Here is a 17,290-nt window from a genome sequence, read left to right as displayed (position 1 = left end):
GCATAGTCTGTTTGCCAGTTCCTCCTTCTCCCACGACCTCTAAAACGGAAGTGCCCTGGCCTTCATCTGTGACCCTCTTTTCTTCTCTACATACACTTGCTCAAATTTGGTGATCTCTAAAAGGCTTTTGAACCATTTCTATGCTGAACACTCCCAAATCTATATATCCAGCTCAGACTTCTCCCTTGAAATCCAGCTTCATAAATTCAGCAGCCTATTTGACACTTTTACTTGAATGTTTAATAGGATTCTGAAACTTAACATAAACAAGGCCATACTCCTGAGCTAGCCTCTACAGTCCCCTATCTTCTGTAGTCTTCAGGAGTTTGCTAGATAGTAATTCCAATGTCTTGCTTGGGCCATCATTCTGTCATATCCCTCATCTAATCTGCCAGCAAGTTCTGTTAGTTCTCACCTTCAGAATATTTCCAGAACATGTCACAGTAGATATGTGCCTATAGTAGCAGCTACTCCAGGAGGTTGAAGAGTGAGGATCCCTTGAGCCCAGGAGTTTGAGGCTGCAGTGAGCTGTTAAAATTGAAGCCCAAATTAAAAGTCACAGTTGTGGCCAAGCGCAGTAGCTCACGCCTATAATCCCAGCACTTTGGGAGACTAAGGCAGCAGATTATTTGAGGTCAGGAGTTCGAAACCAGCCTGGCCAACATGATGAAACCCCATCCCTACTAAAAATACAAAAATTAGATGGCCATGGTTGTGGGTGCCTGTAATCCCAGCTACTTGGGAGGCTGAGACAGGAGAATCGCTTGAGCCTGGGAGGCAGAGGTTGCAGTGAACAGAGATTGTGTCACTGCCTTCTAGCCTAGGCAACAGAGCGAGACTGTCTCAAAAACAAAACAAAACAGGCCGGGCGTAGTGGCTCACACTTGTAATCCCAGTACCCTGGGAGGCTAAGACAGGCAGATCACTGGAGGTCAGGAGTTCAACACCAGTCTGACCAACATGGTGAAACCCCCTTTCTACTAAAAATACAAAAAAAAAAAAAATTAGCCGGAAGTGATGGTATGCACCTGTAATCCCAGCTACTTGGGAGACTGAGGCAGGAGAATCGCTTGAACCTGGGAGGTTGAGGTTGCAGTGAGCTGAGATTGCACCATTGCACTCCAGCCTGGGCGACAAAAGCAAAACTCAGTCTCAAAAAAACAAAAAAACAAAATAAAAGTCACAGTTGCTACACAAGCCTGCAAGACCCCACATTATCAGGTACCCTGTTTTCTCTTGGACTGTCTCACTCCACTCTCTTCCTTGTTTTCTTCACTCCAGGACATGCTTTGCTGTTCCTGAACACACAAGGCACAGAGTTTTGCCACAGGACGTTTGAACTTGCTGTTCCCTCTGTTGGCAGCTCTTTTCTCCAGATATCTCCATGGCTTGTTTCCTCACTTCCTTCAGGTCTCTACTTCTATTCTGTGTTCTCAGTAAGGCCTTAGTAAGGCCAAGCATCTGTCTTCCTTCAGTTTTGTTTTTCTTCATAATATTAATCACCACATACCAAATATATTTTACTAATTTGTTTTGTCTTTTTAATCTATTGTCTCTATCTTTCCCCACTAAAATGAAGCTCTCTAGCACCTAGAACTGTACCTGGTACAGAGTGAATGCTCAATAAATATACTTGTAAGATTGAAAGAATAAACTTTCACCCTTCCTTGTAGTTTCCAAAGGAAAGGAATCTGTCCGTATAATCGAGACCTGAATGACTAAAAGGTTTATTTTCTAGTAGTGTTTATATTGGAAAGTGTTGCCTTGTTGGTAGAAACAGGAGATGTTTTGATTAGTGCTTTTTATTTCTTCCTCCACTGAACACATGCGCTCGCTGTCCCATCACTCACATGCCCCTGCCAGAGAATTAGAATTATCTGCTTGCCATCTTAGCTCTGAAAGACTGTCAGCTACAGTCTACACCTTGCACCATTTCTCCTCTTCAACGGTTTTTCTGCTGCCCAGCCTTATGCTGAGGATCCAAAGTATGTGAAAGCAGTTTTTATGTACGAAATTGCCATATTGCTTTTCCTCCCTCCCTCCCTCCCTCCTGCCTTCTTTCCTTCTTTCCTTCCTCCTCTCTTTTCTTCTTTCTTTCCTTTTCTTCTTTCCTGTTTGTCCTTACTGAATCAAGTAGTAGTATTCTTCAAGCTAGATCCTTTCCGCAAATTTTTTCAAGCTTCAGTAAGTGCTGTTGATGTGGGTGAAAATGTCCTCCCTTCGTATCCCAGGAGATCCCTGGGTTTTGGAACTAGTAGGCTTTGTTTAAATTAGAATTCCATCTTGAGCGTTTATATAGCCCTCTGTAACCTTGAAAAGATTTCTTAAAATCTGAGACTGAGTCTGACATGTCACCTTTCAACATAGGATACTTTCCTTTTCCTTTCCTTCGCCTTTTCTCTTTGTTTTCCCATTCCCCACCCAGAAAAGCCTGGGTGGGGAATGGGAAACTTGACCACTGGATTTTTCAAAGCCTAAATACAGAGATCTTATTTCAATGCTGTCCTCTCCTTAAAAATTGTATTTTAGTTTACTCTTGAATATTTCAGTATAATCTTTGACCTTAATTATCATTAATGAAACGTTCTTCTCTACGTGAACTCTGTACTAAGCAGAAAGCCTGGAATCTTTACAAGCATTACAAAGTAAGACAGATATGTCTTGGGTATAGGATTAAAGATGAAACACATCAGAAAACTTGTAGGAAGGGTATTACAGTTTTCACAGTCTTTCTCAAAATGTCTTTCCTTTTCAGAGAAATAACAATAAACCCAGTAAAAGATATATATTATTTTCACATGTCTTCTTTTCAGTGAATAGAAGTAAAAATTAATAATAATGGGAGAGAACATGAATCTAAATAAGGTATTTGCATCATCCTGTATTTCTTCCTCTGAAAACCATTGTGAGCTGACAAATCCTACAGTTGATAAACTCGAGAGCCATGAGGGACAGGGGTAAGATGCTGACTAGGACCACCCCCTTTCTCTATTGTCAGGAGTTACCAGCTGCTCTGACCCTCCCATGGCTACCCTGAGGCAGTGGGGTACATCCAAGGGAGCTTTGTCATTAGCATCTTTGGTTTCCCTCTGTCTTTGTGTCACATTGACCTTTCAATCTTAAACATATACACATAGTCATAGTTGACTCTGTATTTATGTATTCATACTCTTTAAGCCTTGGGTTTATTATAATTTGTATTAATTAGAAAAATGCTTCATATGCATTATCACCAACCCACCCCTTTTTGATACTGCATTTGATTCTGCATCTTTACGAGGATAAGGAAAAACTGACTTGCTTTAGATATCACAGAAAGCCACAAGAAAGCTGAGTGATTGAAGAGTGGTGTACATATACATATTCCTATGACTACAACTATTATCATTGTAGACTTGTGATTTATAGCACTTTCTGTTTACGGATACTGAGAGAAGATCACTCTGTGACTTGAATAATGCCAACAACCATCAGTCAGAGATGCTGTTCTTACTGATGATAAAGCTGAGGGGTGGAGAATGCAAGCAAGGCTTTTAAATCTGTCTGCACCCTTCTTTTTATAAAAAACTCCTTGAATGAGAATGTTAATGTCAACATGTATTCAAATTAGAATTGGGGCCAAGTGTGGTGGCTCATGCCTGTAATCCCAGCGCTTTGGGAGGCCAAGGCAGGCAGATCACGTGAGGTCGGGAGTTCGAGACCAGCCTGGCCAACACCACGTCTCTACTAAAAATACAAAAATTAGCTGGGCATAGTGGCACACACTTGTAATCGCAACTACTCAGGAGGCCGATGCCGGAGAATTGCCTGAACCTGGGAGGCAGAGGTTGCTGTCAGCCAAGATTGTGCTGTTGCAGTGAGCCAAGACTGTGTCATTGCATTCCAGCCTGGGCAACAAGACTGAAACTCAGTCTCAAAAAGAAAAAAAAAAAAAGAATAGGGGTAGATATTATTGCTTCATTAATTTCACATACAGAAGATTCTATAGCCTTTCTTCTCAGTGTTGGACAATAAAGTATTTATAAGAGGTGAAGTGGGAGATTTGGATTTAAGACAGGAAATTGGAATGTGCCTATTTAGGTGTTCCTCATTCTGCTTATGTTGACTATGGACAGGAATCTTTACCTCTCAACCTCATTTGTTACATTTAATGAAATGGTACTTTCTATTTATCTATTTATCAGTACTGGGCCGATTCTGTATAACTTTCTGTTTCAAGATACTTAAGGAATTTATGACATTTAATGATTTTGCTCCAAATTGTTAACTTTGTACTTAGAATGTTAATATTGAATGTCCCCATAATCAGGATACTCTCTGGGCCAGGTGCGGTGGCTTACGCCTGTAATCCCAGCACTTCGGGAGGCCGAGAAAGGCAGATCACGAGGTCAGGAGTTCGAGACCAGCCTGGCCAACATGGTGAAACCCTATCTCTACTAAAAATACAAAAATGAGCCTGCCCTGGTGGCAGGCACCTGTAATCCCAGCTACTCAGGAGGCTGAGGCAGGAAAATCGCTTGAACCTGGAAAGTGGAGGTTGCAGTGGGCCAAAATCACACCACTGCACTCTGGCCTGGGTGACAGAGTGAGAATCAGTCTCCAAGAAAAAAAGAAAGAAAGGGCTATGCGTTTTTTGTTTTGTTTTGTTTTGGGGTTTTTGTTGCAAAAGTTGGCTGTATTTTCTTTTCTAGTGTGTTCTAGATTTTTTTAGGATCAAAACTTTAACCATGCTATGTGTATATATATATATATATATATATATATATATATATATATTTATTTATTTATTTATTTATTTTTTAACATGGAATCTCGCTGTGATGCCCAGGCTGGAGTGCAGTGGTGCAATCTCAGCTCACTGCAACCTCTGCCTCACAGGTTCAAGTGATTCTCTTGCCTCAGCCTCCCAAGCAGCTGGGATTACAGGCACCTGCCACCACACCTGGCTAATTTTTGTATTTTCAGTAGAGACAGAGTTTCACCATATTGGCCAGGCTGGTCTGAATTCCTGACCTCAAGTGATCTGCCCACCTCGGCCTCCCAAAGTGCTGGGATTATAGGTGTGAGCCTGGCCTTACCATGCCTGGCCTTACCATGCTTTTTCTAGGTTTAAATTTAATAGTCTTCTGTGTCTCATGCTTTTGAAAGGCTGGGAGGAAAAGTGTGTGTACATGAGGCTGAGTCACTCTGGACTCACGGTGAGTGGTGACAAAAGAAGTCAAACCTATATTAAACATTGTATGTGTTCCTAGAACTTCTGGGATACAGAAGAAGTAAAAACATATTTCCTATTCTCTGAAAGTTTCTACATAGAGAGAAAGATATAGATATAAAACTAGCCCTCTGTATCTGTGTATTCTGCATTTGTGGATTCAACCAACTATGGTCAAAAACATTTAGGAAAGAAAATCTATACAACAGTAAAATTAGTACAAATAAAAAAATAGTAAAATTATTTAGATAACATTTTACATTGTATTAGGTAGTATAAGTAATCTAGAGATTATTTAAAATATACAAGAAGATATGCATAAGTTATATACAAATACACCATTTATTTATTTATTTATTTATTTATTTTGAGACAGTTTCGCTCTTGTTGCCCAGGCTGGAGTGCAATGGTGTGATCTCGGCTCACCGCAATCTCTGCGTCTCAGGTTCAAGGGATTCTCCTGCCTCAGCCCCCCAAGTAGCTGAGATTATAGGCATGTGCCACCACACCTGGCTAATTTTATATTTTTAGTAGAGACAGGGTTTCTCCATGTTGGTCAGGCTGGTCTTGAACTCCCGACTTCAGGTGATCCCCCGTCTCGGCCTCCCAAAGTGCTGGGATTACAGGTGTGAGCCAGCGCACCCAGCCAGAGACACCATTTTATATAAGGGACTTCAACATCTGCAGATTCTGTTATCTGCAGGGGTCCTGAAACGAATCTCCAGTGGATACTGAGGGACTACAATATACATACCTCGGTCTCTATAAAACAACTAAAACAAAATTTAGTGTATAATCACAAATTTTCTGAATGATAGACTACTACTGGGAGAGCATGTAAGAGAAGGCTATTTGGATTTCAATTTAGCCTTTTCTTGATGAAGAGTCAAACGATGTAAAATATTTTGAAGAGATTTATTTTGAGCCAAATATGAGTGACCATGGCCCGTGACATAACCCTTAGGAGATCCTGAGAACATATGCCCAAGGTGGTTGGGGTGCAGCTTGGTTTTATACATTTTAGGGAGGAATGAGACGTCAATCAAATATGTTTAAGAAATATATCGGTTTGGTCCAGAAAGATGGGAGAACTCAAAGCGAGGCTATAGGTACATTTAAACATTTTCTGGTTCACAATTGGTTGAGTTTGTCTAAAGACCTGGGATTAATAGAAAGAAATGTTCAGGTCAAGATAAAAGATTGTGGACACCAGGGTTCCTTCGAAGTCTTATAGTGGCTGCCAGTTAGAGACAGTAGATTATAAATGTTTTCTATTCAGACCTTTAAACGGTGCTAGACTGTCTGTTAATCTCTTCAGGATTGGGAGAGCCTGGAAGAAAAAGATCTAGCTATGTTAATAGAGATTCTTTACAGATGCAGATTTTGCCCCACAAAAGATGGCTTTGGAGGGCCATTTCAAAATATGGCAGAGAAACATGTTTTAGGGTAAAATATTTTGATTTTCTTCTTTGTCACATAATGTTATACCAGAGTCATATTGGAAAGTAAGCCACAATATATAGGGTTAGGTAAAATTCATCTGGTGAGAAAATATGGTTTTTGGACATGAATCCCCAGACCCCTTAGAGAAGAATTTGTCCAGCATGAGAAAAATCAGAGCTTAGTTCTCCTTTTCAACAAATATTGATTGAGCGTCAGGCACTGTTCCAGTCACTGAGTATGCAGCAGTGAACGCAACAGACATGATCTCTGTTGTTGTGGAACTTACATATTGTGGTGGAGGAAGGGAAGACAGTAAATAAACATGGCAGTTTCAGATATGATGAATGCTAGAAGAAAATAAAACATGGTAGAGGGATGAGAAACTTTTGAGTTGGATCATCATAAAGGTAAAGTTTGAGCTGAATGTTAAATGACAGGAAGCAATCAGGCAAGTAAAAATCTCAAGGGGAAGCATTTCAAGCAAAGGGAGAACTTTGCAGAATACTCAAGGATGGAATGAACTTGGAACAGTCAAGACACAGAGGAAGGCCTGTTTGTGCAAGAGGACAAACAAGTGGTGGTACGTGAGGCTGAAGATGTGGCTGAGAGCCTGATCACATAGGGTTATCTTATTCAGGTGTCTGTTGCTATAACAGAATACCTGAGACTGGGTAATTTATAAAGAGAAGAAATGTAATCACCTAAAGGGTTCTTCCTGCCTGCTGCACAGAGAAAACCAATTCACTGAGACTGTGCTATTGCAGTAGAGAAAGAGTTTCATTAATGTGAGGCTGGCCATGCAACAGAACTGGAGGTACCACTCAAAGCAGAAGTTAGGGTTTTTCAAGGATAGTTTCGTGGGCAGGGGTCTAGGGAATGGATGCTGCTGATTGGGGATGTAATCATAGGAGTGTGGAAAATGTTCCTCATACACTGAATCTGCCTCTAGGTGGGGAGGGTGGGTGCCACAAGACCTGTTGAATCATAAGTCATGAGTCCTGGGGTCAGTCCAGAATGCAAAAGTCTGAAAAACATCTCAGAAGACCAATCTTAGATTCTGCAATAGTGATGTTATGTGTAGGATCAGTCGTAGAATTCACAAATCTTATGACCTCTGTCCACATGATTCCTGAGCAATAAGGGGATTATAGAAACTATGCCTACATTTTAGCAGCATTCAGGACCCTCCCATAATCCCAATCATGTGGCCTTTCATTAGTCTTATGAAGGCTATCTTAGCCTCAAATAAGAAGGAGTTGTTTTAGGAAAGAGCTATTATCATACTTGATTCCAAATTCCTCCCATGGTTAGCTTGACCTGTGCTCAGGAATGAGTGAGGACAGCCAACGTATGAGGCTAGAGGCAAGATGAAGTCAGCCATGCTAGATATTTCTCACTGTCATGATCTTTGCAAAGGCAGTTTCATAACTGTATTTGACTTAGAGTGCTGGAGGCTGGGAAATCCAAGGGTATGGTAGCAGCTTCTGGCAAGGGCTTTTTTACTGCATCATAACATGGTGAAAAACAGAAGGACAAGACAGTTTGTGCAAAAGAGACAAAACATGATAGCCTCTCTTCAAAACAACCTACTCTTGAGGTAGCTAATCCAGTCCCATGAGAGGAAGAATTCACTCCCTTCCACAAGAATTAACCCAGTCCCAAAGGGCAACATAAGACCTTCTTAAAGATCTAATCATCTCTTAAAGGCCTCATCTCCCAACACCACCATACCAGGCACCAGATTTCCAACACATGAATTCTTTTTTTTAATTGCATTTTAGGTTTTGGGGTACATGTGAAGAACATGCAAGATAATTGCATAGCTACACACGTGGCAGTGTGATTTGCTGCCCTCCTCCCCTTCACCTATATCTGGCATTTCTCCCCATGCTATCTCTCCCCAACTCCCCACCCCGCACTGTCCCTCCCCTGTTCCCCCAACAGACCCCAGTGTGTAGTGCTCTCCTCCCTGTGTCCATGTGTTCTCATTTTTCAACACCCGTCTATGAGTAAGAACATGAGGTATTTCATTTTCTGTTCTTGTGTCAGTTTGCTGAGAATGATGGTCTCCAGATTCATCCATGTCCCTACAAAGGACACGAACTCATCGTTTTTGATGGCTGCATAATATTCCATGGTGTATATGTGCCACATTTTCCCAGTCCAGTCTATCATTGATGGGCATTTGGGTTGGTTCCAGGTCTTTGCTATTGTAAACAGTGCTGCAATGAACATTCACCAACACATGAATTCTGAGGGACACACTCAAACCATAGCAAGACCCCTGTAGGCCATGTCACAGGGTTGAATTTTATTACAAATTAGATGGAATGCTATTAGATTTTAAACAGCTTTTTAAAAACTAAAAAAGGCTCTCACTCTTGCTGTAATATGGATATAGACACACAAGAGTAGAAGCCCAGAGATCAGTAAGGAGGTACACTATTCTTTTATCGCTCTAGAGAAGAAGTGATGAGGGATGTGCATTGGGTGCTAGCAGTAGAAATAAAGAGCTGTGGTCAAAGTCAGGTCATGTTCAGAATTTGCTGACAGAGTAGATAGAGATTAGGAGAGATAATTTTTGTTTGAGCAAGGGTGTGAACAATGGCAGATAAGACAATGGGGAGGAGCAGATTTCAAGGATGGGAATGTAGGGTTTTTTTAGGCTATCTTAGTTTTTAAGTGCATGGTTCTAGCATTTATTACTTGTAAAATATTGAACAAATTATTACAACTTCCTCATCTGTGAAATGGGGTTGGTAATAGTATGTAAACAGGGTTGGTAATAATATGTAAACGGGGTTGGTAATAGTATGTATGCTATATGGTTGACATGAAAATTAAATGAATTAATGCCCTGAAGCATTTAAAACACAATTGGACACATATTATGTGTTCAGTAAATGTTAGCTATTGTTGCTGCTACTATTATTAATATTATTTCTATTACCCATAATCATAGTATTAGTATATATCCAAATGAAATATTGAAGAGGCAGTAGGATTTATGATTCTGGAACTCAGGAGAGAAGTCAGGACTGGAGACAAACTTTGAGAGTTATTAACATACAGATGGTTATTTAAAACCATGGGATTGGATGAGATTTCCTATGGAGAAAGGAAAGAAGAGAAGAGAGACAAGGACTGAGGAATGGGGCCCTCCACCTTTAGATGTCAAGACAAAGAGGCAGAGTCAACAACGAAATGAGAAGGAGCTGTCGAGAGGAGGTAAACTTGAAGGATGCGGCGTCATGGAAGCAAAGTATAGAAAGCATTAAAAGACAGAAGTCAACCATGTCAGATGATACTGAGAAGAGTAAGACCAGGACAGACCTGACCATCGAGTTGGCAAAGGGTTAACTGATGGCAGCCTTGACAGGAACCATTTCAATGCAGTAGTGAGAAGGAAAACCCCATTGGAATAGTTCACGCTGTAATCCCAGCGCTTTGAAAGGCAGACAGGCCGGAGGATCACTTGAGGCTAGGAATTAGAGACCAGCCTGGTCAACATAGGGAGACCCTGTCTCTACAAACAATTAAAAAACAAAATTAGCAAGGACTACTTAGGGTAGTCCCAGCAACTCAGGAGGCCTAGGCAGGAGGATCACTTGAGCCCAGAAGTTGAAGGCTGCAATGAGCTGTGATCATGCCTCTGCACTCCAGCCTGGGCAACAGAGCAAGACTCTGTCTCAAAAATAAATAAATAAATTTTTTTTTTAAATTGGTCAGCTCTGGTGGGTCACACCTAGCTCTTTGTGAGACCAAAGTGGGAGAATTGCTTGAGGATGGGTATTTAAAATGATCCTGGGCAGCATAGTGAGACCCTGTCTCTAAACAAAACCCTTAAAAAATGAGCTGGATATGGTCATGGCACAAGCCTGTGGTCCCAGCTAGTTGGGAAGCTGAAGCAGGAGGATCCCTTGAGCCCAGGAGTTCGAAGCTGCAGTGAGCTATGATCATGCCACTGCACTCCAGCCTGGACAACAGAGTGAGGCCCTATTTCTAGAAAAATAAAATAATTTTAAAAAATTTAAAGCCATATTTTGAATAATAAGGGGGGAAAAAATAAGGAAAAGGATAGTCCCCACCAAGGAAAAAATCATCTGATATTTTTTGCTATCAGTGACAAAGCAGAATTATAATCTCCTATCTTACTTTACTTTTCTTCAGTAAGAAGTTTGGCCTTCAAACAGGTAAGGCAAAAACAAACATGTTTGAGAAGGTATTTGAAGCCCAGGGTAGGTAAGAGAGTCAAAGGGAGAGGAAATGAGTATCTGCCACTTTAAATTATTTCTAATATCTAAGTTCTGCTGAATTACATCCCAGGAAGCTCAGAGATCTTTCAAATCTGATTTTGGAATTTTCATTCAGCATTATTTCTAACAAGAAGGCTAGTATTACAGGTGATTTTTTCCCCCAAAAGGAGAAATTCTCTATGCAAAGATTAATAGGCTTAGCTTTTATTCCTGGCAGTCATACTAGAACCAGTGATTAACCTGATGGTTTGAGCATTTGAGGAAAAATGCATAACACTAATAACCAATTTGAATTTTCTAAAAATAAGTCATTCCCAAATAGATTTTCCTTTAGGGTTTTGTTGTTAGAAAATTAGAACAACACTGTAGATACAGTGTATCTTTATTTTAGCCAAGTATTTGATGGAGTTTCTTAGGACATTTTGCAGATAAGAGGAAGGATAGGTTAACATTTAAGTACTTATGTGTGCAGAATGCTCAATAAGATAGTAAAATTATATTCACAGTCGTTGGATTTTTTTTTTTTTTTAAATTGAGATGGAGTCTTGCTCTTGTCACTCAGGCTGGAGGGCAGTGGAACGATCTCGGCTCATTGCAACCTCTGCCTCCTGGGTTCAAGCGATTCTCCTGCCTCAGCCTGCTAAGTAGATGGGATTACAGGCACCTGCCACCATGCCTGGCTAATGTTTGTATTTTTAGTAGTGACAGGATTTTGGGGTTTCACCATGTTGGCCAGGCTGGTCTCAAACTCCTGATCACAAGTGATCAACCCATCTCAGCCTCCCAAAGTGCTGGTATTACAGGCATGAGCCACTGTACCTGGCCCATTTGTTGGTTCTTGAATCAGACACCCATGAGGTGTCTAATGGGGTATGATGGGATTTTGGCTCTTGGCTCTCTCCTGACCAGAAACGAAGAAGAAAACATAATAGGCAAGTGGAAAGAACTAATGCAGTATGAGGCAGGAGAATCAATTGAACACGGGAAGCGGAGGTTGCAGTGAGCCAAGATTGCACCACTGCACTCCAGTCTGGGCAATAGAGCGAGACTCCATCTCAAAAATAAATAAATAAATAAATAAATAAATAGAACAAATGCAGTAGATGACAGAGTCAAATGAAAAATCATTTCAATGCCTGAATAATCTGTCTTATTTAACAGTTGTTTGGGAACTATTCATTGGTTCATTCATTTACTCATTTCTACGGAGAGCTATTGTGTCAAATACTGTTCTTGGTATTGGGAATACATAAGAAAACATAGAGAAAGAAGTCATGGATCCTGTGTCTTCAAGGATCTTATAGAGTGTGCCAAAAAAAATGTGTTAATATGGATCAGGAGAGCCCAGGAGTTCGAGGCTGCAGTGAGCCACAATCATGCCACTCACTCCACCCTGGGCAACAGAGACCATAGTTTTAGTAGGGAGTGGAGGGAGGGCATTAATAGAGCAAGAGCTAATATGCTAACATAGAGTTATGTACAAAGGTTTTTGGGGACCTAAAGATGGAGTGGTCAGTTCAACCAGGGTGTTAGTCTACTGCATGCTGTTTTTTCTTACAGGTGCCCAACTCCTGAAGAAGTGTGAGTTACCACTTCAAACTTATCAGTCCCCTTTTAAAAAGTCCTTCATGAAGTACCTCTTGATGTCAGGGATGTATCTCATTAATTTTTGGTGCCTGTTCTGCCCCACTGTTAACCCTATCACCCAAGAAGCTCCCTTCCTAGAAACTCCAGCCCTCAGAGTAGCTGCTCCTTGTTCCTCATTCCTTTGAAGGGGTCTGCTTACCTCTTTCTATGCAAATATAGAAAAGTACCTTCACTTATGCAAATGTTGAACATTAACACTTCCTAGTGCCCAGGAGCAATGTTCCCTCAAACATTACACTGTTCAGGAGTAACAAACTATGAAGGTTAAGCGCACAGGAACAGTTTAATCTTGTAATCAAATAAAACTTACTCTAGTTAACGCAGCACAGGTAATAACATACCTCATCGTTATTATGTTCATTGTAATTAGTCAAGTAGAGAATGGTTGACCTAAGAGAATGCAATTAGTATTTCTTTAATATGGTGAAAGCAGATCTTTGTGGGTTTTCTCTTTTTGTTAGTTCTCCATTACCTATAATTATCTTTACTGTTGACAGTTTTTTTTTTTTTTGAGACCACTATAATTTAATCTTTTCGGTTCACTCATAAACACACACGCAAATACTTTGACACACAGGTTAGAAAAACAAAACTCCATCATTTCTAGCTGCAGCGATTTTCTCTTTTCCTTTCTAGGGAGGTTTCTTTTCTGTGCATGGCTAGCCCATGCAGTATATGGTTGCTTTTGCTCCCTGATATGTACTTTTCTCAGCTTCAGCTGTGCACTGGAATCATTTGGGGAGCTTTTATAAAAGCCCAGTGCCTACAGCTCACCTCACAGAGAATCTAATGAAACTGGTCTTGGGTGGATCTGCTATCAGTATTTCTTTTTCTTTTTCTTTTTTGAAATGGAGGTCTTGCTTTGTTGCCCAGACTGGTCTCAAACTCCTGGGCTCAAGCAATCTTCCTGCCTCAGCCTCCTGAGTAGCTGAGATTATTATGGCTCCCTCCTGAGGTGGGAGCCACCATACTCAACATGGCATCAGTTTTTTGTTTGCTTGTTTGCTTTTAACCCCCTCAGGTGATTTAAATTTTCAGCTAGGGTTGAATTGCACTGCCACAAAGGGATACAGACAGGTACAGTGGTTTCTTGGTAATTTGTCCATGAGAACGAACATGGATATCAGGGTGTTGTGGAGGGCAGAGAGGTGATACAGCCCTAGGATGCAGAATACAGAACAATAGAGTCTGGGAATCTGGGGAGATGGGGAATTGAAGCTTCATTCAGGCATTTCAGGGGGCACTCGAGGCTGGATGGTGTCTCTCTCTTAGTCCAGATATGACACCACATCAAACATTCTCCATTAATTACTGCATCCCCTGGGAACAGGCTTGAAGCAGCTCAGGACAGGCGCTCCTCACCATCTGGAGGTCCATCTGATCCTGCTTTTTGTAAAGACATCAAGAATTATATCACACTGAGCTTCTGGGCTGGACTTGCTTTTGTTTTTGTTTTTGTTTGAGACAGGGCCTCACTCTATCACCCAAGTTGGAGGGCAATGGCTGAATTGTGGCTCGCTGCCGCCTCAACCTCCTAGGCTGAAGCAATCCTCACACTTCCACTTCCTGAGTAGCTGAGACTACAGGCACACACCACCAAGCCCTGCAATTTTTTTTTTTTTAATTTTTGGTAGAGATGGGGTCTCACTATGTTGCCCCAAACTGATTTCAAACTCCTGTGCCCAAGTGATCCTCCCACCTCAGCCTCCCAAAGTGCTGGGATTACAAGTGTAAGCTATCATGTCCAACCTTGGTTTATCATTAAATAATATGTGATTGTAAGGGAAAAACTAGAACTCCGTCTTCTATTCCCTCTTCCTGTGTGTACCTTACATGTAGTATCTCAGAGCCTAAAATGAAGCCCACATAATTCCTTTCATTTTTAGGTGAGATACTGAAACTGGTAGAATTAAATGTGCTGCAAACTGTCACATTAGTGTTAGAAGTGTTAGAACTAGGGTCGGGCATGGTGGCTTACACCGCCTGAATAGCTGTGATCCCAGCACTTTGGGAGGCCGAGATGGGCAGATCATGAGGTCAGGAGTCCAAGATCAGCCTGGCCAAAATAGTGAAACCCCATCTCTACTAAAAATACAAAATTTAACTGGGCATGGTGGCATACACCTGTAATTCCAGCTACTTAGGAGGTTAAGGCATGAGAATCACTTGAACTTGAGAGGCAGAGGTTGCAGCGAACCGAGATCATGCCACTGAACTCCAGCCTGGATAACAGAGCAAGACTTCATCTTAAAAAAAAAAAAAAAAAAAAAAAAAAAAAAAAAAAAAGACCGGGCACAGTGGCTCATGCCTGTAATCCCAGCACTTTGGGAGGCTGAGGTGAATGGATCACCACCACCAGCCTGGCCAGCATGGTGAAACCCTATCTCTACTAAGAATACAAAATTAGCCAGGTATGGTGGTGTGTGCCTGTAATCCCAGCTATAGGAGGCTAAGGGAGGAGAATCGCTTGAACCTGAGAGGCGGAGGTGGCAGTGAGTCGAGATTGTGCCACTGTACTCCAGCCTGGGCAGGAAAGTGAGACTCTGTCTCAAAATAATAATAATAAAAAAATAAAAACACAATTAAAAAGTAGTCTGGGTGTGGTCGTACATACCTGTAATCACAGCACTTTGGGAAGTCAAGGCGGGTGGCTCACCTGAGGTCAGGAGTTTGATTACAGGTGTGTGGCACCATGCCCAGTTTGAGACCACCCTGGGCAATATAATGAGACCTCATCGCTACAAAAAAATAAAAAAATTAGCCAAGCATGGTGGCAAGTGCCTGTAGTCCCAATTTTGCGGGAGGCTTAGGTAGGAGGATCACTTGAGCCTGGGAGGCGAAGGTTGCAGTGAGCAAGATTGAGCCACCAACATGGTGAAACCCCATCTCTACTAAATATACAAAAATTAGCCAAGCATGGTGCCACACACCTGTAATACCACCTACTTGGGAGGCTGAGGCAGGAGATTCACTTGAACCTGGGAGGCAGAGGTTGTAGTGAGCCAAGATTGCGCCACTGCACTCCAGCCTGGGCGACAGAGCAAAGATTTTCCATCTGACAGAGACTCCATCTCAAAAAGAATAAAAAATAAAAATTTATATATATTAGCTGGGCATGGTGGCAAGCACCTGTAGCCCAGCTACTCTGGAGACTGAGACATGAGGATCACTTAAAACTGGGAGGCAGAGGTTGCAGTGAGCTAAGATTGCACCACTGTACCCCAGCCTGGGGGACAGAGTAAGACAATGTCTCAAGAAAAAAAGCTATTTATAGCTTTTATAACTCATTCAGATTCAAGCCTTATAGGCTGAGAGATCTACCTAATATTTGTGGCTCATAATTAATTAAAAATTTACAGTGAGCTGGAGCATTGTCATTGAGCCAATTGTTGGGTGGTATTACATTTTTTTCTATATCACAGAGAATTTCTCAATTGCTTTCAGATTTCTTCCTTATAAACTGAATGGACCATATGACCTTGTGAGATGAATTTTCAATGAACTGTGCTATCTGCTTGCTGATACCTGAAGTTTCTTTAAAGGAGACAGAAATTTGTATTCCGCAATGAGAAGTAAAAGGCTAAAATGCAAATGCCTTGGAGATAAAATCCATGTGAAACTCATTCAGTCATTCACAAGTTTTCATTAGTCAATGAATGAGTATAAAATTCATGCGAATAGCCATCACTTCTTTAGTTCCTTTTGGGTACCTACCTCCTAGATGTGTTGAATACTACATACCTCCAATAATTCATACAAAAGGTTGAATGCCATATTATTTTCATTTTGCAGAGAAGGAAACCAGACCTCTGAAAGGTCAAGTAACTTGCCCATAGTCCTGTAGCCAGGAAATGAAAAAGCTGAACATGGCCTGGACCTGTCATAAACCACTTAAAAATATAGTCATTTATTCATCTTACACCAACCACCAAGACTGAATTGAATTTTTAATTCTGAAGACATTCTTTTAATCCATTTTATTTGACTTGCCATTTTTTATTGTATGATTTAACTACAAAATCCCAATACTTAACTTTTATGCTTTGACCTGGTGGATTTCACGTTTTGTTAATTATTTTGGTTCTGATTCCCAAGATGAAGGATATACGCATAATAACCTATTTGACATTAATATTGGTGTCCTTTGATCATTTTATGATAACTTGTAAAGAAGCTGGTCAGGTACAGTTGCTCACACCTGTAATCCCAGCACTTTGGGAGGCCAAGGTGGAGGATTGCTTGAGCCCATGAGTTTGAGACCACCCTGGGCAATATAGTGAGACCTCATCGCTACGAAAAAATTAAAAAATTAGCCAAGCATGGTGGCAAGTGCCTGTAGTCCCAATTTTGCAGGAGGCTTAGGTAGGAGGATCACTTGAGCCTGGGAGGCGAAGGTTGCAGTGAGCGAGATTACGCCACTGCACTCCAGCCTGGGTGACATAGCAAGACCCTATTTCAAAAAAAAAGGTTTTTGTATATTTTGTTTTGTTTAATTTTTGAGACAGAATCTCTCTGTTGCCCAAGGTGGAGTGCACTGGAGAGATCCTAGCTCACTGCAACCTCCACCTCCCAGGTTCAAACAATTCTCATGCCTCAGCCTTTTGAGTAGCTGGGATTACAGACTTGCACCACCAAGCCTGGCGAATTTTTGTTTTTAGTAAAGATGAGGTTAAAATCATGTTTGCCAGGCTGGTCTTGAACTCCTAGCCACATGTGATCTGCCCACCTCAGC

At 41.2% G+C, this 17,290-nt stretch overlaps 1 protein-coding gene across 3 annotated transcripts in view; it reads left to right on the top strand.

Annotated features, from left to right (window-relative positions):
* The window catches only part of BTBD9 (BTB domain containing 9), a 500,550-nt gene that overhangs the window by 190,489 nt on the left and 292,771 nt on the right, over positions 1-17,290 (top strand). The gene's annotated exons all lie outside the window — the stretch shown is intronic.

The sequence above is a fragment of the Callithrix jacchus genome, chromosome 4, assembly GCF_049354715.1.
Source record: "Callithrix jacchus isolate 240 chromosome 4, calJac240_pri, whole genome shotgun sequence".
Lineage (NCBI taxonomy): Eukaryota > Metazoa > Chordata > Mammalia > Primates > Cebidae > Callithrix > Callithrix jacchus.
This window is presented reverse-complemented; position numbering and strand designations above follow the sequence as displayed.